The sequence below is a fragment of the Ambystoma mexicanum genome, chromosome 8, assembly GCF_040938575.1.
Source record: "Ambystoma mexicanum isolate Mex_15411 chromosome 8, UKY_AmexF1_1, whole genome shotgun sequence".
Lineage (NCBI taxonomy): Eukaryota > Metazoa > Chordata > Amphibia > Caudata > Ambystomatidae > Ambystoma > Ambystoma mexicanum.
The window spans coordinates 747,027,332-747,052,378 of record NC_090929.1 but is presented as its reverse complement, the minus strand read 5'-3'; positions in this window follow the sequence as shown (position 1 = coordinate 747,052,378).

The following is a 25,047-nucleotide window of genomic DNA, read 5'->3' as shown; positions in this document are numbered from 1 at the left end:
ATTTGACAAATTTTGTGCCACTTCTCTGGCCATAAAGCAAATGTTAATTGAGTCCAATTCAATAACGGCTTCCTCAGGGGAAGTATTTGCTTCGGGACTTTGAGCAGACGACGTCCTCGTTCCTGTTTGAGCATTTTGCAATACCATACTGTCTGACAAGGAAGCATTATCAGATGGTTTAATTGTTCCTTGTGACATATTGTCCACATCTTTTGTTTCAATGGCCATGGCGAGAGAGGAACTTATGTGACTCACCAAATCCACATGGGCAATGTTCTTTTGTGGCAAAGGCACCATTGTCGGTCGTTTAAGATCCTTAAGACTGAGCACCGTGATTGGTGTCTTGGGAGAGGAGACATTGATGTTTGTTTTGGTCAAAGCTAAAGTAACAGAGGGTGAACATCCTTCTTTTGTGGCTCCATTGGTTATGGGTGTCATCCCAAATCCAAAAGTGCAAATATCAGATTGGACATAGCAACATTGTTAAGCTTTGTTATTGTTCGTCTTAGTCTTATTCCCTGAACATTCGGGGTTGAGGATTTTTTTAGGAGAACCTCCCATTTGGTTTGCATCGTCTGGTGAATAATGCTGTTCTGAAAAAAAGTTGGATTCTACTTGGAGAGGGCATGTCAGATCTTAAGCTATATGAGCCTCTCCTATGTGTCATACACGGCACACAAGCACTGTGAAATGAGGATTGGAGAATGCAGAAAAATATTGGTTACTGGGGAAGTTCCGCATACCGGACGCCGCGGCAAAGCGGGGCTTCAATGGTGCTTCCCTAGGTGCGCGCAGGTACCTGTTTTTATGGGCGTCAGCGAGTCTGCGTGGCGTAATGGTTCAACTAGATATCACAGTATGAGTACTTTATCTAGAGTCCATGAGTGGTTATACACTCTCTCAAAGTCTTTGTTATAAATGTATAAAGTGGATCGGTTGAGAAAACGAAAGTACGTCCAACGATGAAAGCAGCTGAAAGCAGAGGAGCAGCGTCTGCGGTCAAAGCGTTGCTTCAACTGTGCTTCCCTCGGTGTGCGTGAAAGCATTTTCCCATTGTTTTTTAGTGAAACACAAGCAAATTCCAGCATGTATTATTGAGTACAGATACAATTGTTTTTTTTTTATTACTGTGCATGAGCCGCGCAGAGTTGAGCTGAGGGTGGTTGGCAGTGGCTGCAGTGATCCTGGTTAGGTATTGTTTCTGTGTCCTTTCCTGGAGGCAGACTTTGTGGCAACGAGCAGGAGAGGAGCCTTATATCCCTCATTCACGCGCAGAGCGCCACACGTAGTGGAGCTAAGAGTGATTAGCAGTGGTCGGCAAAGGTATCAGCTGGAAGGCATTAGGAACAGGACCTTTTGCCTATTGGCTTTGCCTACTGTCCATTGACTGTCATCTTTCTTTATTGAACTGCAAGCCCACTCATGATTCACAAGTACGAGAACTAGCTATTAAAGGGCGACTTGTTTGGCATTGAAGCCGTTCACTTGGGGCAAGTTTGTGTCGGACCGATACTCCAAATATATATTAACAAGAGTTTCTACAAGGACATGGACAGGTACAGCTGTACGTACGGATACAGAAATACTTTTTTGATCTTTGGTGGGATTTGGTGGACGACGGGGAATGCGGGGGGGTCTTGCTTCGATCTGAAATGTGATCATTACAGCTTGTGCACTAGAGAGACTGTGGGAAGGGCTGCCTTTGATCCATCGTTCTCTTCCTTTAGCCCCCACAGCTTCAATCTTCTTTGGCTGCTTACTTGAACTTAAACGTCGTTGCTATATCAGACTAATTCTGCTGCTGCTATATTTATTTTTAACTAGAAGACAGTGCATAAACTCTATACTAACTTTGGTGCTTTATTTATATTCATGTTGCTGTAATATTTATTTCTATTTTGAAGTCAATGCATCAATTCATATGATTTTTTTTTATTGCGAATTTTTTTTTAACGTATTTTTTGAGACAATTCTCCTTTTTTACCACTACCTTGTGAATGATGCGCAAGGGATTAAGGAGTCAGTCACAAATGGAACACTCTGAAATAAAAATTATGGAAAGAAGTGCAATTCCTGTGGGATATGTGCCTCCTGTGAACAAGGACAATGAGGTGATTAAAGAAAAATCGGTTGGTTGTCAGGAAGATTTGATTGTGGCGGCCCTTATACATAATTTGGGTGAGGCTGACCCGAATAAATTATGTTCCAATTTATTTGCTTCCGCTGTAATGAAATTGGGATCAGTGGGTGCAGGCTTGTTGGATTCTATAGGCCGGTTTAAAAAAAACATCTGCAAAAGTAATATTAAAACAATTGAGACAAACGACTCTCTTCTCCTATTCCAGGTCAGAGAATTTCAAATTTTTTCAATAAAAAAAACATGTACAAGTACGGAAGTTAAATCCATAATCCCAGTTCGGGGGATAGCTAAACTGGACTATTAATTGATAAATGGGGATACTATGATCCCTAGAGACCTCGAGTTGCATGACCTCCATATTATAGAATTTACAGATTTAGCAGTGGTGAATAACGATATCATAGAATTGGATTTAGCAACACATAGTGTGATACAGCAGACATGCGACACCTTGATGGGGGGGGCACTGAATTAAACTATATTGATGAATTCACGGAAAACCATCAACAATAAAGAGCCATTGAAATTAAGTCCTTGGCCTATGAAGCTGATCAGGTAGAAGACTCTGAGGAGGCAGCTGTTCACCATACCCTAAGGGAAGCAGACACTAGAATTTGACTTACACAGCCTATTCTGTCTGCTTTAAATATGGTGCTCAGCTCATTTGTGAAACTTTGACAATATTTGGAGTGAAGTGAGAATGCATACTGAATTAATGACAGATTTACAATAGACTGGAGGGTTTTGAAAAGAATTGCGAAATGATGACTGAAAAAATGAGTAGGGTTGTTGGGGAAGACTTGGCAGCTAGGGGTCGGTTTGAAAACAAATTAACAAATGTGGCTGACCCCAATGAAGTAATAGAGGCGGTTGGAGGGACATTGGGGTCGCCGGATAAGAATGAGACTTTACTGTCCCCCATAGTTGTGAGTCCTAAAGCTGTAGAAACAGAGCAGCAGATTATGGACTGGATAGTTGATGATGTCCCTAATGGGGATAAATAAAATGGACATAAAGAAAATGGCTATAAGGCAAAGAAGCCCAAAAAATGTAAAAACATTCAAAGACGTAACACCACGTCTCAAATATCTCTGCAATTTAACCATACCAGAGTTACTAATTAAGGGTGGAAAATAGGGGGTGATGACACCAGTTTTAGAGGAAAGTATGACTCTGGCTGAACCAATTGTGTGGGAAGTCTGTGAAAATGTGCAACCGGAGGGGTGGGAGTCCCCCTTGTACTGAGCCGAAGATATTGGTAAAAAATGTGGCATTGGGTGAGCAACTGAAGAGGTTTGAATAGGGAACACAAACCGATCCCATAATGGGCTCTATAGGGGTTCAAAAAGAGGGTATTCAAGGTGGATAAGGAAATTGTAATCGAAAGAAGACCTATGGATGGATTACTTGCCCAAACAAAAAAGTATGGAAATGGTTGACTCACAGAGAATTGAACAGGGATTGATTCCAGGGGTTTTCAAGTCAGAGACCATCCTGTCCGCTGACACTTTGTTTAAAAAAAAAAAAAAGATATTTCCCTGAGGTGCCCCAAGTACCTGTGGCCATGCTACTGGAGGGAGCCAATTTGCAGCAACACAAGGCAGGGGTGTGGGTAATTGTCATCCATCCAATGATAAATGTACAGGCTCCTTCTTACAGCCACTAGATCAGATTCCTTTGTAAAGAACTTTTATGTTCCTAATTTAGCCCACCTATGGATGGTGCATTTAGAAATTCAATGCAATCTGATGGTAAAGATGGTGAGGTCTTGGCACAACCTATACATGAAAATGACGGTGATGTAAAAGGCCTTTGTCCAAGTAATTTCAATCAATGTACAAACAATCTGACCCTAAATGTTTTGCAAATGACAAGTCAACTGGGCTCAAATTTACCTGCATGTTTGAATCTTGGTAATGTATTTAAAATCTTTGCTGAAATTCCAAATTTGAGCTTGTTGACTTGAATTGATTTGAATGGGGTCCAGTTCCCAGAACGGGCCGAATTGGCAAAGACATTCGGAAAGGCTGGGATTTAAGGTGGAATGAATTGTGCCCGTGCATTTTACTTAGGGGACCAACTTTGAGGGAAATCTCAAGGCTGTGTTCCAAGGTCATGTGTCTGGACCGAGGCAATCGAGGGAATGTACCTAACAGACGGGAAGAGGAATGGGGTAAAGCCAAGGCCGCCCTATGGAATGTAAATGTACCCCCATTTTCATGACTCTGAAAGATTGATGTAGAGTTGCATATCCTTGAAAATTCTCTCCTGGAATACAAGGGGGGGATACTCATCTATTAACCAACTCAGAAACTATTTTCATGTCGAAGGAAAGCAGTTGCATTTTGCTGCAAGAAACATGGTTGGTGGAAAAACCTGCTCTAGATGGTTTCAAAGTTTTTGTTCAATTGGCAAAACCTAGTAAGGCAGGAAAGGCGGCGAGGTGGGTTGTTGGTGGCCATAAAATGTACTCTTGGTATGATAATTGGACAAATCGATGATTTGCTCTTTGGGGTTATGGTTCTGACTGTTCATTCAGAGCTGGCACACTTGGAAATACTCTTTGTAAATGTCTATTGGCATAAGGGTATGGCAGACCTTGATTCCTTCCTGGAAGTTATTACTGATACCATACGGGATTGGCAGAAGGTAGTTTACAATGGAAGGGTTATAATGGCAGGTAATTTAAATTCTGATAGCTGTATGCAAGTGGTGCATGGTGAACCTTGGGAGATTCTGCCCAAAAGTGTCAACAAACCATAAACCGCAATGGGAGATAAAATGGCAGTTGCCACTTGTCGCACTGGGTCTTGTATGTCTCAACGGGGGAGGTAATGGTTTGGATCTGATAATTCCGACATAGAACCGGGGGGTTTGTAAGTCGGCCATTGACTGTATTTGTTGATGCCTTCTTCTTTAACCACTGTATGGGCCTCGAGATCATACACAATGACTGGAGTTATCACAGAATGTTGAAAGTTGGGATTAACATTATTGTGAACAGTACCCTATGAAGTGCCCCAGTAAAATATAGTCGAATGGATTGTGTCCTCCAACGTATTCCACATCTTCGACATGTAATGTTCACAGCTGTGTACTTCGGCAATTTTTCGGCAGAGGGTGTCCTGTGTCGATGGTGTCTGGTCGATGTCCCTTGAAGGCCTCCGTCGAGTGCGACATCACAGGATGTTATAAATAGGATGCACAGCACCCGTAGCCTCAGTTCCATTTTTTCCGCAAACGTGTTTGCTTCAGAGAGCTCACCTCGTGTATTCCTGGTGAATATGTCCGACTCCACGGTCTGGCTTTAAGAATTGCCGGGACTGCAAGTCCAAGATGTTGATTACGGACCCACATTGTATCATGACTCTCGCCCAGACACCACAAACAAATGCAAACGACTGCTCCAAATGCCAGTTGCTGACTGCTAAGGCCTTGCGGGAACGTAAGGGGAAATTACAGGTAGGTAGGGGTTCTAAACCCAGTAAGTCTCATAAAGCTCCTTAGGGGATGTCCACTGACGATTCGAGGGGTGACTCTCCTCGTCGGAAGGAGTCCCAGGGATCTCCGCCCCGGGGCGGTTACTGCCATTCGTCATCTTGACATTCCTGGAAGCGTCATCACCGGTTGCCACAGAGAATGGAGCCGCGAGGAAAGTGGCTTCTTCCACTAAGTCCTCGATGCCGGAGGAATGGGCAGCCTTCAGGGAGCAGATGTTGGCGATTTTTCAATCAAAGGGCACAGTTCCATCTGCGCCTTCAGAAGAAGCTGGCAAGGAACAGTCTCGGTCCGTGGCTCGTGCGCCTTCGGGCTCTGATCCTCGGCGCGATACTCATCGGGAACCTTCGAGGTCCCGATCGGACAAGGTTCAGGTTGATCGCCAGAGACTTGCTGCATCCAGGTCTCAGTCCTCGTCCCCGCGAGACCGCAGAAATCTGGGAAAGGCTCAAGGACGGCGTCTGCGCCCTGTCCATCAGATACGGATGTCAAAGCTTTGCCTTCGCACCAGCCCTAGGTGCCGTTGTCAATGCTGAAGCCGTCAGAGCCCTCGATGCAGAAACCGTCGGCGCTCTCAACACCTTCGGGGCCTTTTGGCTGGAATTTGCAGATGGAGATCTCTGGTATTGTGGATCCTCCAAGAAAGGCTACTTCCAAGTCTGTGAGGCCTGTTGAGGATTCCAGACCCTCTTCTGTCCCGAGGCAGGAGTTTTTTCTCCCTCTGGATGATATCTATGAGGATGAGGAGAGGTGAGATTTGGAATTTGACCCTGTTGAGCCTGATGTGGTTCCTGTCTTTTTCCGGGGACAGTCCGTTGGAAGAGTTACGTCAATCTCTTAATGATGCCAGTGGCTTAGACACTTCTCCTGAGGTGGAATTTGGCAGACCTGAGCCTGGGGCTCATGCTTAGTCTTCCTACAGGAGATTGATGGCTAGGGTCACTGAGTATCTTGGGTGGTCTAGTTCTCTGGAAGCTTTTGTTCAGGATGACTTGACTGATATTTTGGATCAAGGTCAGTCCTCTGACCCGGTGTTACCTTTTAATTTGACGTTGCAGAAAAGGGTGGCAGTCACTAGAATCTCTTACAGCGGTTAACAATTCATTAACTAAAAATCCTGCCGTTCTAGTAGGTACCCCAGCTACCTTTCCTGAGAGTTTGGTGGTTCAGGCGGCTACGCCCACCTCGAGGCAGGCGGCGTACCCTACCATCCCCCTGATAGGGACGACAAACGCTTCGATGGTTGGGCACGCAAGGTGTTTTCTGCGGGGAGTATGGTGCTGAAGTCGGCCAACTCCATTTTTGCCTTAGAAAGATTTTCACACACTGGAATTTTCTCTAGCGGCTGAGCATATTCCCGAAGGGGAAGAAAGGGATGGGTTTGTTGCTCTCGTGCAAGATGGCAAGGATGCCTTCAGTCGGGATTGGACACGGCCGACAGTGTTAGCTGGTCGATGGCTGCGAGCACCTATATACGCAGATTTGCGTGGTTGTGGAAGGCGGGTTTTGCTCCGGATGTGCAAGCCCGTCTTTTGAACATGCCCTTTGATGGCGTGCATTTGTTTGGCAGCAAGGCTGACGAGAGCCTTGAGAGATTGCAGACCTCAAATGCTGCGGCTAACTCTTTGAGCGCAGCTGTGCGTCAACCTCCGCCTTTTCGTCCTAGGGGACAGCAGGGGAGGGGAGTTTCCTTTCGTTACTACTCCTCTTTTGGTAGGACGAGAAGAGACGCCAGTCAAAGGGGCCAGTGAAAAAGTACCTGTTGTGGTCAGGGAAATAGGGGTGCCAAAGCCGCTCGGGCAGCTGCCTTTTTGCCTTCAGGCGCTGCTGCAGCCGCTCCAAATTAATCATGAGGCCATGTTCCATTGTTCACCAGTTGGGGGCAGACTGTCTCAGCATCTCGAAGAATGGGGAGCTATTACTTTGGATGCGTGGGATCTGGATACAATAGCCCACGACTACTGCCTTCCCTTCCTAAAGCGGCCTCACGACAATCGACCGGGGAATCTCTCTTTGAAGCTTCCAGATCCGCTCCTTGTGCAGGAAATCTTGACCCTGCTGGAGAAAGGCGCTATAGAACTGGTGCCTGTAGCGGAGAGGAACAAGGGATGGTATTCCCCATATTTTTTGATCCCCAAGAAAGACTGGGGATTGAGACCCATCTTGGATTTGCGTTGGTTGAACAAACTTCTCAGGAAGGACAAGTTCAAGATCGTCAATTTCTCAGGTCCTCCAGGTCCTTTGACTTCAGGATTGGTTGGTGTCTCTGGACCTACAGGATGCTTACTTTCATGTGCCGATTCATCCAAAGCACAGAGTACCTAAGGTTTGCGGCTGGCAGCTTGCATTTTCAGTTTCGGGTCCTGCCATTCGGATTGACCTCCGCCCGAGGGTCTTCACGAAGCTAATGGTGGTGGTGGCAGCGTATCTCAGGCGAGGGGGGATTCACGTATACCCCTACCTGGACGACTGGCTGATCCGTGCGCGTTCACCCGAGCAAGCGATGGATCATCTCAGTCTCACCTGCCGCTCCCTCCACAAGCTGGGCTTCTCCCTCTGTTTCAAGAAGTCGCACCTGACACCTTCCCAACAGCTCCAGTACATCGGGGCTGTGTTGGACACGTCCTTGGAAGTGCTTGCATACCAAGGTGGGGGCTCAACACATTGTGCAGATGGTGGACAAATTTCAACATGCCCAGAGTCTCCTGGCTTTCAAATTCTTAAGGCTGCTAGGCCTCATGGCATCCTGCATTTTTCTGGTGCCAGAGGCCAGGCTGACAATGAGCTCACTGTATCCCAAGCTCTGGTTCTCTCCAAGTTGGACTATTGCAACAGCCTCTTTCTCAATCTACCTACCTCTACTCTCCGCCCTTTGCAACTTAGAACAGAACTGCAAGACTTTTTCTTGGCCTCAAGCCCTGGGATCGTATCTCTCCAGCTCTGAAATCTCTCCATTGGCTCCCAGTGGATGCAAGGATTAAATTCAAAACCCTCTGCATTGTCCACAAGGCTTTCTGGGTCCAACATACCTTCAGCTATCCCTCCGCAAATACCTCCAATTTTGAGCACTCTGCTCCTCTACCTCTAACTCCCTCAGGGTCAGTCGTTTCTCAAAGAAACGAGCTGGGGATAGATCTGTTTTGGCTGGGGCCTCCCTCTGGAACAGCCTTCCTGCCACTCTAAAACTTGAGGAGAACCATCTCCGGTTCCGTAAGCACCCCAAGACCTTCCTCTTTGCTTCTGCCTTTGCCCCCCCCCTCTCCCCTGCTGATTCTACTCTCCCTCGGCACCATGCACCTTGGCACCCTCTTTCCTCTGGGCCCAAGTACCTGCTCCTTTTGCCACCCACACGCACTGCCTCTGGGCCACCCCTTGCACTGGGGTCTGTATCTGTACCCATACAGCCCCACCCCTTTTCTTTTCTTCCTGCACTTATCAGACATACCCAACCTGCTGCCTTAAACCCATCACTTGCCACTTGCTGGCTGCACTCCCTCTGTTTGTTGCCTTTTTTATTTATTAATTTATTATTTATGGGTTTTTTTCCTCCTTGCTCCGCACTCTCCTTATGTTCCCTCTTCCATGCACTTCCCCCTCGCCCCCTCTACCATGCACTTGCACTTTCTCAATGTCACTGGGCCTAGTAAGATTGTTGTTTTTGTTTCTCCCCTGTTCCCCTTCCCTTTGCTTGTCGCGCTCTGCAACACTTGTGTATGAGCGCGATAGAAATAAAATATCAATATCATTATCCCTGCAATGGGTACTCAAGATGCAGTGATCACAATTCTCAGGCAATGTGTCGGATCCCATTCAGATTCCACTCTTGGTGTCACAGGATTTTCTGTGGTGGGCCAACGAGGGGAATCTGATGAAGGGGGAGCCGTTTTGGCAACCGTGGCCGGAGGTGACAGTATTGACGGACGTTTCCCTCAGAGGATGGGGGAGCTCATGCCGACGATTTGACCGCCAGCAGTCGTTGGTCTCGTTCGGAGTCCAAACTCCACATCAACCTGTTAGAGCTGAGGGCCATCAGACTGGTCCTGAAGGCTTTTCTGCCGTCTCTGCGGGGGAAGTGTGTCCTGATCATGATGGACAACACAGTGGCCATGCATTACCGCAACAAAAAAGGGGGGGCGCGGTAGGGTCACTCCCGTTGTGCAGAGAGGCGATGCCGCTCTGGTTCTGGGCTATCCAGCAGGGAATATCGCTCTCGGCGGTTCATCTGGCCAGAGAGGAGAATGCAGCTGCGGACGCTCTGAGCAGGCAGAGCACTGTCTCTCACGAGTGGGAGTTGGCTCAGGAAGTCCTTTTGGAGATCTTCGCCCTTTGGGGGAACCCCACAAGTGGATCTCTTTGTGACCAGTGCCAACTGGAAGTGCGAGAGATTCTGCTCAATGGACTTTCCTCCGAGAGGAGCCTTAGGAGACGTGTTCGTCATGGATTGGTCATTCCCATTTCTGTACGCGTTTTACCTGGTCCCCGTCATTCCGCAAGTGTTAAGGAGGTTGCAGAGGTTTGGATCCCACATCATCCTCATTGCTCCGGATTGGGCCAGGAGAGCGTGGTACCCGGACTGTCTAGAAATTCCATCTGCCCTCCACGCTTTCTTCCCTACCGAGAGGATCTTCTCTCGCGAGAGGGGGGTCAGGTTCTCCATCCAGAGGTCAGAACTCTCAACATTGACGCTTTGGTATCTGAAAGGTTGAGATATAAGGATTGGGACCTCCCAGATGACGTGATGTAGGTGTTGCTTTCGGCCAGGCGGCCGGCTATCAAATCCCTGTACCGTTGGCGCAAGTTTTGCGACTGGTGCAGAGGATCTCCAAGTTGGTACCATTAAAGGTTACCTGGCAGCGTTATCTATCTCAAGCACTCGTGTGAAGAATGTTCTTATTTGAGATTCCTTTACTTTCACAATTTCTAAAAGGGCTCACTAATGTGTTCTCGCCGTACCCGTTTCAGATGCCGGTTTGGGATCTGAATGGTCTTGAAATTCCTGATGGGTGCTCCATTAGAATCTTTGCACTCTTGTCCTTTGAGACTGTTGTCTTTCAAGATGGTGTTCTTGGTTGCGGTTACATCCGCTCGCAGAGTGTGTGAATTGCAGGCACTTTCATCTAAGCCGCCCTTTACTGTGTTCCACATGGATAGGGTTGTACTGAGGGTATGTCCTTCCTTTCTACCAAAGGTAGTGTCTGAGTTTCATTTAAGCCAGAAAGTGGTACTTCCTTCTTTCTATCCTATTCCTCATCCTGGTAAGGAAGAGGAGTGACTCCATAGGTTGGACCCTAGGAGAGCTCTGAGCTTTTATATTTCTAGGATATCCAGGGTCAGAGTGGACTATCAACTCTTTGTGGGGTATGCTGGACACCGATTGGGCCAGGCTGTTACCAAACAGACCTTGTCCAGGTGGATTATCATCACTATTACTGAATGGTACAGATTGGCGGCCAAGGACCCTCCTGAAGGGTTGTGGGCTCATTCCACTAGGGGCGTGGCTACTTCCAAAGCCCTGCAGCGGGGTTCCTATTAGGAATATCTGTGAGGCAGCAACATGGGCTTCTGTCCACACCTTTGTCAAACATTACTCCCTGGTTCTCCAGCATGGGGTCTGGCATGGATTCACATGCTCATGAATATTCCCCGTCGTCAGGCTGGGAATCCTCGGTAAAGAAAAAATCAGTATCCGTTTCGTTTCTGATCTGTCTTTCTTAGTAGTAACCAATCACTGGTCTCTGGGTCATACTGCCCCCAGTCAATGCCTGCCCTCTCCCTAAGCCCCGCCCCTGGCAGCCATCCTCAGATTTTTACTGCACGTTCAAGTGTTGGGAGTCCTCGTGCTATAGCTCTCGAGCTTTTACTGCGTTTTGCGATTTTAATCAAATTTTTTCGGTCAATCGAGCCTCAAGCTCCACCATTTCTACTTCCGATCAACGGGGACCCGTTTCGGAATTTTCTACACCCCGCAAGGGCGAAGTTTTCATCGAGTTACGCTTCTTGGAGGATTCCAGAAGATCTGAGGCCTACCTTGTGCACATGGCCCAGGACAAGGGAAGCTCGCCACCCGGATCCAAGCTGTTCAGGAACTTCCCTGGATGCGGATTACAGAATGTTTTCAAGGACGATGAGCATTCGAGATGTCTCTACTGCCTTCACGAAGGTAAGACTCACGTGAAAAAGGACTGTGCGTTTTGCAAGAACCTGTCGGAACGGACTATGAGGGATCGTCGGTCCCGCCTCGCCAGCTGGCTGGAGAAGGGCCCAGCAGGTGAGAAGAAGTCGGAGCGGTCTTCTAAGTCCTGTGAGGGTGCCCCGGCGACGGGGGCCCAACAGAAGGCAAAGCACCGCAAGTCCGCGGGCACTTTCACTGACACCATCAACCACGAGCCAACGCTCTGGCTCAGTGAAGAGAAAATCCGAGAACCCGGCTAAGCCTATGGAGAGGCCCCGGTCGATATCGAAGGGAGCAGCCGAGGGGGAGCGAGGTGGTGACCCCTCCCCCAAGGTGAAGGCCTCAAGCGCGCCCAAGGTGGTGAAGGCCTTGATTCACCCGGTGAAGGTCTCTATCGAGGGAGTTGAGGCAGCCCTGGTGAAGCCTGTGGAGGCTAGCCCAGTGGAAGCGACCTCAGGGCCCAGAGTTTCCCTGCCGCCATGGAGGGAATCCTCTTTTCAGCCCATCAAAAAGACCCCTGTGAAGACCCCGGTTGGAAAAAGAGGGGGGGCGGTGGCCGTCACAGACACGGATACAGCTTCTGAGGAGGAACAGGCTGAAGTTGTGAATGGCCTCAACAAGAGGTCGGAGGAAGTCCGGTCCCACGGGGGGAACCCCGAGGAGGCAGACTAAGAGAGCGACAATGGTGCCGACGAGGCGCCAGTGGAGGAGGAGCAACCATTGCGCCTGTTGCAGCCAGTGCCCGAGCCTCCGGATAACTCGTTGGCCATTTTGATGGCAATCCAAACCTTATGCACAGAGATGAGGACGAGATTGCCCCTAACCCCAACGGACGACCCAGCAGAACCAGGCCTGTCGGGAAGCCCTCCAAACAAGCAGAGGAAAGTTCATCCCCCCCGCCTTACCAGCCCTCGCGGCCCGCTCAGCCTTCATCTCCTTCCCCTGATCCTAGGGATGACACGGGAACGGATATGGCCACGACGGGGACGGATGACGACGGTGGTGACGACAGGATGGGCCTTCCATCGCCACTCCCTCGGGCCTCCCCGCCCGACGAAATTGGCTCCTTCCACGCCATGATTGCCAGGGCATCCAAGCTTTTTCGACTCTGCACTCAAGGACAGAAGAAGGAAGGATTCCTCTATCAGCGACGTGAGGCCAAGAGGAAGACGGTCCTCGCGGTACCGTTGATTGATGATATCTGGGAGGAGGGACTTGCTCTCCTGAAGAACCTGTCCACGATGCCTGCCAAGAGGGATCGGTACGAGAAGAAGTACCGGGTCCCCGATTCCGCCCCTTTATGCCTTAGGGCACAGCCGACCCCAGATTTGGTCGTCTCGGCGGTGGCCAAGAAGAAGAAGGCGGCGGGGGCATCATCCTCAACTTCGACCTCCCCACCCGACGGCGATGGAAAGAAGCTGGACTCTATGGGATGACGTGTCATCTCATCTGCGGCCACGACGAATTAAGGCGGCCAACGCCCTGGCGATTGTGGCCCGCTACGACAGGGAGCGGTGGTACAAGATCACTCCCCTGCTGGACTTCCTACCAGACGATAAGACGTCGGAGGCCCTGGAGATCCTACAGGATGGTGATGGTAAGGTGGCATCGGACCACGCTATAACGGTGGCCACGGACATCGCTGACACCGGATTCTGCCAGTTGGGCAACGGTGTTTGCCTTCGACGGCGGGGATGGCTCAAGGCAACTGATTTCCGCCAGTGCAAACCAGAGTTTTGGACATGCCCTTCGACAGGAACAACCTGTTTGGAAAAAAGGTGGATGAGTCACTTCAGGCCATCAAGACCGACACAGAGACGGTTTGGGCCTTGGGAGTGTTGCAGCAACGGCGGCTGCTCTTTTGGAACGCCAGTGGCAGACAGGGTGCCTCCAAGGGATCTGGCGGCGGCTCCTCGATGTACCGCCAGGCGGCCCGCTCCTCGTCGCAGGAGGCCTACAGAGGATGCAGCAAGTCGGGAGGATCTCGTCGTCGCCAAGGATGCCAAAGCGGCAAGGCCACCTCCAAGCAGCACTGAACCGGCCTTAGCATCGGGCCCCCACCTGAGCACCACGGTGGGAGGCCGGCTGGCGAAGTTCTTCAGTGTGTGGGAGTCCATCTCCACCGACCGTTGGGTGCTCGATGCTCTGGCCCACGGGCACACTCTAGAATTTCTAAGGAAGTGCCCCTGCATTCCTCCCGTGGCCAGGAAGGAAAATCACGTCCCTCAACTGCTGTTAGAAGTAAGGACGATGCTCAAGAAAGGTGCCATCGAGCTCGTCCCCAAGAGGCTCCAGGTACTTCCTTGTCAGAAAGAAGACAGGCGGTTGGCGCCCCATCCTGGACCTGCGGTGGTTAAACAAATACATCAAGGCTCAAAAGTTCAGGATGATCAACCTCCAGCACTTGCTGGGACAGCTGGAGGAGGCCGACTTCCTATCGTCGCTAGACTTGGAGGATGCTTACTTCCACATCCCCATTCTAAAAGGACACCGAAAGTTTCTCAGATTCGTAGTCCAGGGACAGCACTACCGATTCAATCCCCTGCCATTCGGGCTGAAGTCGGCACCCAGGGTGTTTACCAAATGCCTCTCACCAGTGGCCGCGCGGCTGCGCCTCCGGGGGATCCACGTCTACCCTTACCTGGACGATTGGCTCATCCGTGCAAGGACAAGAGAATTCGCCGTCGAACACACAGTGGAGACCGTCCAACTTCTCACGGACCTGGGATTCTCCATCAACTACTTGAAATCGCACCTGGTCCCGTCGCAGGTCGCACTGTTTCTGGGAGCCAAACTCGATACAGTGGCGCGATTGGCTTCGCCGTCGGAGGAAAGAACAAAGGCCATCTTGGGCAAGGTGCAGCGCCTGCTGCCAATGGACGTAGCCAGGGTGAGATCCATCAAGGCCCTGCTCGGAATGATGTCTTCATGCATCTACCTGGTGCGCCTGTGCAGGCTACGGATGCGTCCTCTACAAGAGTTGCTCGATGCCCGTTGGATACAAGCGACGGGCAGCTTCAAAGACAGGATCCCGCTCAAAGATTCTTTCCGCCAAGCAATCCGATGGTGGGGCACCTGCGCGCGGCGGGCAAGGACAAGGTGGTGAGTATCTTCACTGAACACACCACCACTATGTTCTACATCCGGAAACGGGGAGGCACCAGATCCCCAGCCCTGTCCGAGGAAGCCCAGGATCTTTGGCACTGGGCCGTCGCCCAGGGGATGTTTCTGGTGCCATTCCATCTAGCAGGAATAAAGAACATCATCGCCGACTCACTCAGCAGGGAGCTGCGCTCGTGCCACGAGTGGGAGCTGCGTCAGGATCAGGTGGATCGACTTTTCGAACGATGGGGTAAACCCCAGATCGACATGTTTGCGATGGCGGTGAACTCCAAGTGCCAGAGGTTCGCCAGCAGGTTTCCCCAGCCGAGGAGCATGGACAATGCTTTCTTGCTCCCCTGGGACGGCCTGTTCCTGTATACATTCCCTCCGTTGCCGTTGATGCTCCGACTCATCAACCAACTCAAGAGGTCCCGTGCAGGATGATCCTCCTCGTACCGGCGTGGCCGAGACAGATCTGATTCCCGGACCTCTGGACTTGTCAAAGTCCCCCCCTGTCAGATTGTCGATGGACGCAGATCTTCTCTCCAGAAAAGGAGGCGCCATCCTCCATCACGACCAGGAGTCGCTGAACTTGCAGACCTGGCTCCTGCAGCACTAGAGTTTGGAGGGTACGATATCCTGGCGGACTGCAAAGAGGTGCTTGCAAAGGCCAGAGCATCCTCATCTCTAAAGTGCTACGGACACAAGTGGAAGAGGTTCTCTGTCTGGTGCCGTGCACAGAACGTTAACCCTCTGCGAATTATGGCCCCTCAAGTGCTGCCGTACCTGCTGTCGCTGGCCAAGGTGGGGCTAGTTCACGTTTCCATCAAGATCCATCTTGCAGCGATTTCACGTTACACCAGAACTACTAGACGGTCATCCCTGTGGTCTCATCGCCTGGTGAAGGAATTCATGAAGGGACTGTTCCGATCGTTCCCGCCGGTGAAGGCTCCGGCCCCGGCGTGGGAGCTCAACGTGGTGCTGACCAGGCTCATGGGGCCGCCATTCGAGCCTCTGCATTCGGCACCATTGAAATTTCTGTTGTGGGAAACAGCGTTCCTTGTGGCCATCACCTCGGCGCGATGAGTGGGAGAGATTCAGGCCCCATCCTGCAAGTCTCCATACTTGACTTTCCACGAGACGAGGGTGGTGCTGAGGATGCACCCCTCCTTCATGCCCAAGGTGCCGTCGGACTTCCACCTCAACGAGCCCTTGGTGTAGCCAGTTTTCTTCCCGTCGTCTTTGTCGCTGGCCAAGAGGACTTTGCGCTCGCTGGATGTAGCTAGAGTGCTGACGTTTTACGTGGACCGCACAGAGTTTTCGGAAGACGTCACAGATTTTTGTGAACTTTGGACCTGTGAATCAAGGGAAGGCCCTCTCAAAGGCTTCCATTTCCAGATGCTCTCCGGCTGCATCATGCACTGTCATCGTTTGGCAAACCGACCGTTGCCCGGCCGTCCGGGAGCCCATTCGACCAGAGCGATCGCTGCTACTATGGCGTTCTTGTCTGGTGTGCCCCTGCTGGACATCTGCAGGGCTGCTACGTGGAGGTCGACGCACACCTTCACGAAATTCTACTGCGTCGACCGGGATTCCAGGGAGGAGTCCAGGGTCGGCCAAGCAGTGCTGCCCAACCTGTTTGCCTGAATGTGGGCCTGGTGAGGAGGTCAGAGTTGCTTAATGTTCAGTTTATGTAATGCTTAATGTTGAGCCTCGCCACCTCCCGTGGTTGTGCATGTGTGTACTGCTATGTATTCTTGTGTTCATGAGCATGTGAATCCATGCCAGACCCCATGCTGGAGAAGGAACAAGTTACTTACCTGTAACTGTTGTTCTCCAGCATGTTTCTGGCATGGATTCACATGCGAACCCTCCCTCCTACCCCTCTGCGGCTCTTCACTTGGTCATACTGCCACTTTACGTGCTACCAAATCTGAGGATGGCTGCCAGGGGCGAGGCTTTGGGAGAGGGCAGTCATTGGCTGGGGGCAGTATGACCCAGAGACCAGTGATTGGTTACTACTAAGAAAGACAGATCAGAAACGAAACTGATACTGATTTTTTTTCTTTACCGGGGATTCCCAGCCTGACGACGGGGAATATTCATGAGCATGTGAATCCATGCCAGACCCATGCTGGAGAACAACAGTTACAGGTAAGTAACTTTTTCCTTGTTCAATAAAAACACCCTTGAACTGTGATCACTTGTCTGTCTTACTTGTTGTCACCATGAGTTTCTCACACTTCCGAGATCGGGAGGTTATCCTTAGATTCTCCCGGGAAGGGGGCATAATCAAGCATGGAATGTCTCAGCTTGCTATCTACCCAGACTATACCCCGATCGTACAAAAGTAAAGGAACATGTTTGTCATGTTGCTTTATCCAGCAAAACCTAAGGTGATATACAATGGCAAGGCATTCTTTGTGTAATATTCCAACAAGGCAAACCAGTGGATGGACGGCTGCGACATAGCCGCAGGTGCGGAGAAGAGACCATGGGACCCTGAAGTTGGATGACCAAGGTTGGGAAGCACATCTTGGGGATGTTACTCATTGTGTAACACTACAGTCAGTTTTGTGGACATTGGTACTTTATTTATGCGATGCAACACTTATTGGGAGCCTTCTTTGAGATCTCCTATTGGATACTTTGTTTGCTTAATAAGACCTAGGTGGCTAAGACCCTGAGTCGAATAAGCCACTGGTGGAGCCTGACGCGAAGGCTTTCACTATACCTGCAGACCCTGGGTGTATTAATGCTTTTGGGGGGGGGCGACTTGGACGGAATCCCCCTGTTGAGCAATATGTGTGCAATGTTTGTTTTGGTCTCTTTTGCAATGGGTTTCATAGTGGTTGTTTTATTTTCTGGTTATTTCAGTACATGTTTGTTCAGAAGGTGGAGGGCAAATGCTGAGTGGTATGAGTGGGTGCTATGTACGGAGGGAGGAGACAGATGTGCTGAGAGGTAGGGGTATGAATGCACTGGCAGTGCTGTTGATGTTTGGTTACATTCAGTGTATTAGCGAGGGGGGATGTTAGTGGGACGGGGAGTGCTGTTCACTTGGGATTCTGGGATGATGGCATCATTTAGGATTGTGTCTTGGAACGTCCGGGGAATGTCCTTGTATTTACGATGAGGCTGATTTTTCTGTACCTGCGCAGAAAACAGATCTTCATAGCACTACTGCAGGCGACCCGTCTGTTAAATGAGGATCTCACAAAAATCTTCTCTAAGTGGTGAGCGGGGTGCTATGGCTCCCAATATTCAAGATACGCTAGGCGAGTTATGGTATGGGTGGCTGTATCAGTACCGTTTAAACTAGTTGGGTTGGAAAGGGATGACCAGGGTAGACTGTTGATAGTGCAGTGCTTTGTTGAGCAAAGGGAGATTTGCCTTGTGAACACTTATGCCCCCAACCATGATGTTTACTTCCGAGCTCTGTATGGCAAACTGACCCCATTTGAGGTTTGTTTTGGATATGGGGGTGGGACTTCAATTGGGTGCTGAACCCCATATTGGATAGGCCTGATGGTAAATTTGCAGTATTGGATAGGTCTGATGGTAAATTTGCAGTACCCTCCCCAACTGCCAAGTCCTTGTGCACTCTGTTGTGAGACCTGTCCTTAGTGGATGTCTGGTGAGCTATCAATTGTGACAGACGCAGCTATTCCCATCACTCTCCCCCGCACAAATTCCATACTAGAATTGACTACTTTTTTCCGTGGAAGAGCACCTGGCTGAATTTGTGAGTGCAGACTATATTGGTAGGACTATCTCTGGTCATTCGCTGTTGCTGGTTCTCTGGGCCCCTAAGGGCATGGTACCCCCCCCCCCATCCTGACCTGGCGGATGCCGACACATGCACTCACGGATGATGTCTTTTTGGAGCACCTTGCTGAGGTTATACAAACTTACCTGCAGGATAATGTATGATATGATATGATAGTTTATTTATAACGTGCTTAATACCCAGAGGTTTCTAAGCACGGGCCTGAGGATCGAACCTGTGTTGCTCCGTGTCGTCTTGCTTCCAAGGCGAGCACGTTGCCCCTGAGCAATCCTCCCGATAGGCAGTGTTGACAGGTGGGGCACTGTTTGGGAGGCCCTTAAGGTGGTGGTGCGAGGCAAAGTGATAGCTAAGGCAGGCGGCATCAGGAAAACCTTAGCCTCTGATCTGGAAACATTTGAAGCTGATATACAGAGACTGGAGGGGGAAGATCGGAAGAGGGAATCTCTTGAGGAGCTCCTGGTGCCTATGCGCACTAGATGTATTTAAGCGTGGGAGGGCCTCAGTAAATTTGACTATGGGGTATATATCTCCAGACTGCATGGGGAGGGGGAATAAGATGTTCAAGATGCTGACATGGCTATGTAAGAGTTAGCAACCCAGGCATGTGATTACTGAGATCAGAGATGACTGTGAAGCAACCTCGACATCTCAATCAGCTATCAATGATGTGTTCAGAGAATTCCAGCTAGCACTCTACAGTACTAATGCTGCAGTGGACCCTGTGGAAATCCAATGCACTTTACCGCAGATTGACCTGCCTAAAGTCACAATGGAGCAGGCAGCGGCTCTGGGCACACCCATATCCTAGATAGAGCTATGAATTGTCATACTATCTCTGCAACCTGGCAAAACCAGCTGAATACTGTCTTACTTTGACGCCTTAGTGCCGGTACTGCTTCATGTATTTGAAGAGGCATAGCAGTTGGGCTCCTGCCTCCTATTATGACTGAATCTGTGATGGTCCCAGTCTGGAAGCCTGGGAAGCTACACTATTCGTGTGACTTATACAGACCATTGTCAATGCTAAACCAAGATGTGAAGATAGTGACTGCTCTGCTCGCCCAGAGACTCAAGCAGGTAATAGAATATATAATTCATAGTGACCAAACAGGGTTTATCTCAGGCAGGAGCATATTGTCTAATCTGCACAGAATCCAATCCATTGATAGATCTCATTGTCATGATGCCCCCTATGCACTGATTTCATTTGACTCAATTAAGGTGTTTGATTTGGTTTATTGGCAGTGGATGTTCGCTGCTTTGGAGGGCTTTGGTGTTGGCCCTGGAGTCTCTTGGTGGATCATATTGATCTATAATGCGCCTGTGGCCAGAGTGCGCACTGGTAAATGTATATCGAATGCCTGCCCTATATCACTGATGCGCCATGTACTTGCATTAGAACCGCTGACGATATACTTACGCTCAGAGTTCTTGGAACCTGGCATAGTGAGAGATGGAAAACGTAATTCGGTGTCCCTCTATGCGGATGATTGCCTCTTGTATGTAAATAACCCTGCAGAGAACCTCCCAATGATATTGGAGGTGTTGGACAACTTTGCGAAGCTCAGAGGTAACACCTTCAGTGAGGTGATATCCTGTGTCTGTCTGCTTGCTGGGCTTTGTACAATGGGACTGGGAGACTTGCCACAGTTGTGACTCAGATGGGAAACTCGCTCCTTCCGATATCTGGGGGTCAACATATGGCATTGGGCAAGCCAAATGCATGCGAATAACACGCTGAGAGCTATGCAGAAGATTGAGGTGTCTATGCACTTCTGGGATCGGTTGCCACTCTCATTAATGGGAAAGGCTGCTTTGGTTAAGTTGATGGTTTTCCCATGGCTGCTTTATTTCTTTGCTAAAATCGCGTACATGATTACACGTTACTTTTTTGGATTCTCTTGTGAATGGATTCCTTTGGGGCAGAAGGTGTCATAGAATAGCGCTCCCCACATCGCAACTATGCCATGTGGTCGGTGGGATACATTTACCCTGCTTTCAATTGTATTACTTGGCAGCACAGGCACAGAATGTGGCGAAGTGGTTGGCAGACGAAGAATTGTTGGACTCCTCACTTATTCAGTGTGCGATACGGCCAGTATTCCTAAAAGTCTTTCTGGATAGCTGAGGGTTGTCTGGCAGACACTCCACGAATGTTAGAATTTAGGTAGGAAAATATGGAGCAGGATAGAGACGCTATTGAAGGTTGGGCGGGCATACTCTGCAAATATAGCTCTGCCGACTATGCTATGTCGAAGCAGAAGTGAATTATCCTCACTTTGGAGGTGGGAGGGGGTGGGTCTCATTACCTGGGGGGGATGTTTTCAAGTATGGCGTCTCTAGAGATTTTAATGATGTGGTGAATGAAAATGGGATTTAGAAGGGGCATTTTTTAGAAAATATGCGTCTCACCAATTTTGTTAAAAAATAATGGCATGAGGAACCGAAGAGTGAGGTTATACTGAACACATTGTATGAAATTGAGGATGGGTGGATGCCGGTGACTCGCCTCTATCAGTCTTTGATTGCTGGAGCGAGTACCAGAGTGATGAGGGTGAAGGATAAATGGGAAAAGGACTTTGGATGTGCGATGGAAGAAAGGCAGTGGAAATCATCACTGTTATTTATAAAAAGAAAAGTTTCAAGCAATGCAAGCTTCTGCCTGGTACAAGTGAATGATTTTCCTATAACATGACACCCTAGAAAATGGCAAGCTTTAATAAACAGACATCTCCTGGATGCCCATGGTGCGGGGTGAACATGCGGACTTTGGGCACATGTTTTGGCGGTGTCCTAGAGTTTGTCCCTTTTGGCTACAAATCCAATTTGCACTAGAAAAGGCTGGGGTACTGCTACTGGTTCTTTTGCATCCTCCCTCAAGCACTCGCTTGTGCGCCCTTCCTTAAAAAAAACCCTCTGCAGACCCTTTCTCCCCAGCCAACTATTGCCCAATTTCCATCACCCCCTTCCTGGGGAAACTGCTTGAGAAGTTGGCCTTCCCTCATCTCAACGCTCATACCGAACTTGTTGCCGGTCTACACGACCACCAGTCTGGATTCCGAGCATCCAGAGGCACAGAAACTGCTCTTCTGATTGGACCTTGGCGCAGTGTTTGCTTGGCACCTACCCTCGATCAGGGTCAAGCATATAGCTAAGGCTATGGACCTGGCTTGTGTCCTCGCGAAACGTAGAATTGCCATGTCATGGAAAAAATAGCTCTGGCCCATGTTACGCTGCTTGATGGAGAGATTGGCCACCCTCCATGAGTCCTCCGGTGAGCAAGCAGCTATTTCTCCACTATCAGCCTAAAAAGGTAACCCCTCCTGGGCTTTTCACAACGAGCGGCATGTTCACCATGGAAAGAAAAAGAGAAAATCGCTTTTTGTGACCGCATATTTCATAAAAAGGCCTGTGAAGCTGACTGAAATTCACCTTTATGGTGAGTGGCTGCACTTCATTTGTTGCCAGTGTGTGCCTCTATTGTTTCTCCATTTGTTTGGCCATTCCAAGATGGCCGCACGCACCAAGAGCACTGGAGTGCCTCTTCTGTTTCATCTGCGGGCCTAGAATTGGCTGAGCCCCGCCTTTCTAGGCCTTATGGAAAGCCGGCAGGCTTGGCCGGCCCACTCCCCAAGGCCCCACTCCGAATGCTCCTGTATGAGCTGTGGAAGAGCCAGACCACCTCCAACCTTCTTCGGTCGTAACTGCTGTTTCCCCTTACATTTTTATGTTTTTGTCATTCACCTCGCCTCCAGCAGGCATGTTTGACCCTCGTCCTCAGACTGCCTAAAGCTCCTGCCCACTTGCCGCATGCAACACACACAAACTCAACCCTCATGTACTCATGAGTCATTACTGTTGCACCATCACAACCTGTACCTATGTTTACAATTTGAGCTTATTGCGCCCTGTAATGCTAAACAGATAAAAATGTGCCTTTCATTCCGTCTTTAAACGTACTTTGAATCCAGCTTATGCCGCACTTTCAAAGTGAAGATAGATGTGCTCAAATTGATTGAACATTTGTCCCGCATTTTGCAACTAGATGCGCTCTACTTGATTGTACATGTGTCCTGCACTCTGCCACTAGATTGTACATGGATTGTACTTGTGCCTTGTACTTTGACATTAGATTTGCTGTAATTTACCCAACATGTCTCTCGCACATCTAAAATGTAACGTGTTGCATGTGTCTAGCCCGCACACTATCCATTCACCTTCTGTCTTGCCCTAGAGTCACGTCCTCCAGGAACCGCCTACTTGGCCTGCGCACCCAAGTCCCAGAAACCAAACCCAGCCATGCCAGCCTCGGCATATCAATCACACACCGATGCTACCCCACAAAAAAAATGAGCGCTTGTTGCTGCATCACCCAAACACACTATCATTCATCCTCTTGATTGCCAACCCACACTGAACAACCCTTGGGCTCGCCACACCCCTAGCATTAAACTGAAAACACTTCAAACTGCACACCACTCACTGTACCTTTACTTCACATCACCACATCAGTATACAGAGAACCCACCTCCTCCCACCCCAGTTCCTGCTCTGCCCAACCACCTCAACTCTTACTCACCCAAAAAGAATGGTCTCTATGCCTGAACTAATCGATTACTACAGGCTCACCACACATAAGAACCCACGCACCCCCACAGTCTCATTTGCTGGCATCTCTAGCCAACTACCTTATGTTGCACCTGCCAAACGTACCACCAGACCACCTAAGAATGTCCTCAACCTCACCAAATCCATCCATCAAACTACTGCCGCCTCCGACCACATCACTGGAGCTATACCCCTACTATGTCCTAGTGCCTCTCTCACTTGCCATCATGCACTAATGTAACTGTATACCAAAAAAAGACTGGGGATTGAGACCCATCATGGACTTGCGTGGTTTGAACAAGCTCCTCAGGAAGGACAAGTTAAAGATGGTTACTCTTTCTCAAGTCCTCCAGGCCCTTCAACTTCAGGACTGGTTGGTGTCTCTCGACCTCAAGGATGCTTACTTTCATGTGCCGATTCATCCCAAGCACAAGAAGTACCTGAGGTTCGCGGTTGGCGACTCGCAGTTTCAGTTTTGGGTCCTGCTGTTCGGAATGACCTCCGCCCGAGGGTCTTCACCAAGCTCATGGTGGTGGTGGCAGCGTATCTCAGGAAAGGGGGGGATTCACATCTACCCCTACCTGGACGATTGGTTGATCAGGGCGCGCTCTCCCGAGAAAGTCCAGGATCATGTGTCAGTCACCTGCCACTCACTTCACAAGCTGGGCTTCTCCCTCAACTTAAATAAGTCCCATTTCACACCTACCCAGTGGCTCCAGTACATCGGAGAGTGCTCGTCACATCTCTGGGGCAGTGTTCGGCTCCCCAGGTGAGGGCTCATCACATTCTGCAGATGGTGGACAAGTTTCAACGTGCCCAGAGTCTCCCAGCCTTCGACTTTTTGAGGTTGCTAGGCCTCATGGCATCCTGCATCTTCTGGTGCCAGAGGCTCGCCTGAGAAGGAGATCTCTTCAGTGGGCACTGAGAAGTCAGTGGTCACAATTCTCAGGGAGAATGACAGACCTCCTCCGGATTCCGGACAAGGAAGCCCACGACCTTCAATGGTGGGCCTATCCAGAGAACATCTTGAAAGGAGAACTGTTTTGGCAACCATGGCCGGCGATAACAGTAGTCACAGACGCCTCGCTCACAGGGTGGGGAGCCCATGCCAACGACTTGACCATCAGCGGTCGTTGGTCTCCATCGGAGTCCAGACTACATATCAACCTTTTAGAGCTGAGAGCGATCAGACTAGCGCTGAAAGCTTTCCTGCCATCAGTACAGGGGAGAAATGTCCTGATAATTACGGACAACACGGTGGCCATGCACTACCTCAACAAAAGAGGAGGCGTAGGATCACTGCCACTGTGCAGAGAGTTAATGCAGCTCTGGTTTTGGGCAATTCGGGAAGGAATCGCTCTATCGGCAGTCCACCTAGCCGGAGAGAAGAATTTGACAGCGGACGCTCTGAGCAGGCAGAGCAGTCTCCCACGAGTGGGAGATAGCTCAGGAAGTCCTTCAAGAGATCTTCGCCCTTTGGGGAACCCCTCAGGTGGATCTGTTCGCCACAAGCACCAACAGGAAGTGCAATCTGTTCAAGGGAATTTCCCCCGAGAGGAGCTCTAGGAGATGCGTTCGTAGTGGACTGGGAGTTTCCACTCCTTTACGCGTTCCCACCAGTCCCTGTTATTCCTCAAATGATCAGGAGGTTGAGAAGATTCCGGAAAACCATGATCCTAATTGCCCCAGATTGGGCCAGGAGAACGTGGTACCCGGACCTTCTAGATATGTCCATCT